Source organism: Stegastes partitus, unplaced genomic scaffold, assembly GCF_000690725.1.
Source record: "Stegastes partitus isolate 25-593 unplaced genomic scaffold, Stegastes_partitus-1.0.2 Scaffold25, whole genome shotgun sequence".
NCBI lineage: Eukaryota > Metazoa > Chordata > Actinopteri > Pomacentridae > Stegastes > Stegastes partitus.
In genome coordinates this window covers 1376330-1378504 of record NW_007577756.1, presented here as the reverse complement: position 1 = coordinate 1378504, position 2175 = coordinate 1376330, and the positions used below count along the sequence as shown (strand labels likewise).

The window sequence follows — 2175 nt, the reverse complement described above, 5'->3', positions numbered from 1 at the left end:
ATAGTAATAGTAACAATTTTAACGGAATATAATAAATATATGAGAGCCGAAATAACTCAGTAAATTAATCATGTTTATTCCAGAAAAACAGTTTACAAAACTAATAACAAAAAAAATATGAAGTTGGGTCAGAGGAACAACCCAGTCCTGTGAGTTAGATGGTAAAACCCAGGACCTGGGTCAGACCAAGCCGGGGTGGGTTCTGTGTCTGATGCTGTGATGACTGGTGTGACTATATGAGCCCATGGGTGCTGTCTGGTCCCTCTCAGCTGTCTCAGCATGCAGCGCGGCTGGAGGCTCCTCCGGGGCTCCTGCAGGAGTCCACGCCCCTCTGGTGACAGCACATGCCTGCACAGTCCGGCCGAAGATCCAGGAAGGTTGGCGGACAGGAAAGGCGGCACATCATGATCCGACTCTCCACCGTGTGAAAGCTTCGAGTCCAGCTCTCGTCTGAAGGTAAGTGAGCCTCAGATCGCTGATCTCGATCTTCACCGCTCGCAGCACAATAGCGCAGTTTGTTTTCACCAACTAGTTTCCACTGATTCCCGTTAGTTTCCCCTCAGACACATGAGCGGGGGACTGAACGCAGGGAGATCTGCGTAAAGCAAAGTGACCAGCAGAGCGTTTCAGCCTGAAACCTCCTCTCATCAGTGTTTTAAGGTCGAAGCAGCTGACTGATGGGCTGTTTGTGCTGATCTCAGGATGAATCGCAGCTGCTCTCACTGCAGGAGCTCTTCTCCTTCCGTCTCACAGCAAAGTCTACAACAAAAGTGTGCCTCATTAAAGAAAGAAAGGAGGAAAAAAAAAAGAAGAGTCCGTTCCTGCAATGCGGGTAGTTTTTTTCCATGTCCCTAACGAGGCAGGACTTTGTGTGAGCCTGGGGCTGGGTGTGTTCCAAACATGTCTGTTTTTGGATATCTGGGATCCAGACAAGTTTCCTGTCAGGAAGGGACGAGGATATGGCCTGGTCAGCTCTATTCAATGGCTGACTCATCCAGGGGCAGGACAGTAGTTTTCCTACAGCAGCTGTAGGCTTTCCTAAAGTCTGAAGACTCCCGTTTCCTCTGTGCTGCTGAGTTTTTCACAGTGTCGCCCTATTATTAGAGCTTTTAAAGGTCCCTGTGGGCTGTGGAGACCTCCGGGGGGTCATGTGGTGACGGTCGGTGTCAGTGTGCCGAGGCAAACTCTGAAAGTATTACATGATAAATAAATGAGGAACATCTACAGTAGACACCTATGAGTTGTTTTGGTTTCTTAAAGGTTCTCATAGAGTTTCCTTGGTTGTGTTTGTTTACATCTTTTCTACCACATGACGCTGTATCTCTCAACCAAACTGTCTTTCGCTTTAGGTTTTGAGAATCACATTTTTAGCCCAAGATATTTGTATTTATTTAACCAGAAGAAGCTCATTGAGATTAAAAACCTCTTTTTCATGAGTGTCCTGGCCAAGACAGGACACTTGACAGACAGACAAGGTCACAACAGCATCCACACAGACGTAATCATTCATAACACACGGTGAGATTACATTTAGAAGATAAGAAACAAACATATCAGCAGGGATCAGAAACATTGCTAGCAAAAATAATGATCTCTCAAAGCATCTACAGACTGATGTTTTTGCCTCCAAGTCATTTATAAACACTTAAAAAGTGTTTAAAGAAACCAGCTCTTGCAGTTTCAGATCTTCTCGTGAAGTGTTCAGGTGGAGGGAGCAGCGAGTTCATTCCATATCATTCTAGGGCAGCCTCTAATTGCCCTCGAACAAAAGCAAAATGACCATTTCATACAAGTTCACTTTATTCTAACAAAACGTACGTCATCGTGTCATTCAGCACAGTACAAGATGAAAACAAAGGTTTACATGTTACACTGCAAAACTGTTGTGTTGACCTCCAACATCATAAAAATGAACACAAAACATGTATTGCTGAGAAATAAGGATAAGAGGTTGCTCTGAATGGCAGCGAGTAAGAAAGCCAGGAAAAGGTTCAAATCCGACCGTCCGACCATCGAAGAGCGGATCCACATAATTCCAGAAATTTACATTATGGGAAAGTTCTCATTTACTCTCAGAAAAGAAACACGTCTTACAAGATGTGGACAAAGTGGACTGAGTATGTGAAGCCCAGAAGGTCTGACTTCTTGTTGTAAGTGGATGGAAACAGATTTTTA

At 44.5% G+C, this 2175-nt stretch overlaps 1 protein-coding gene across 1 annotated transcript in view; it reads left to right on the top strand.

The window, feature by feature from the left end:
* The first annotated feature begins 72 nt into the window (after nt 1-72).
* lrrc8c (leucine rich repeat containing 8 VRAC subunit C) overlaps nt 73-2175 on the top strand; it is a 12524-nt gene continuing 10421 nt past the window's right edge. Inside the window, exon 1 of the mRNA XM_008297243.1 lies at nt 73-456. The gene's annotated coding sequence lies outside the window, so the exon portion shown is untranslated. The remainder of the gene's footprint in view (nt 457-2175) is intronic.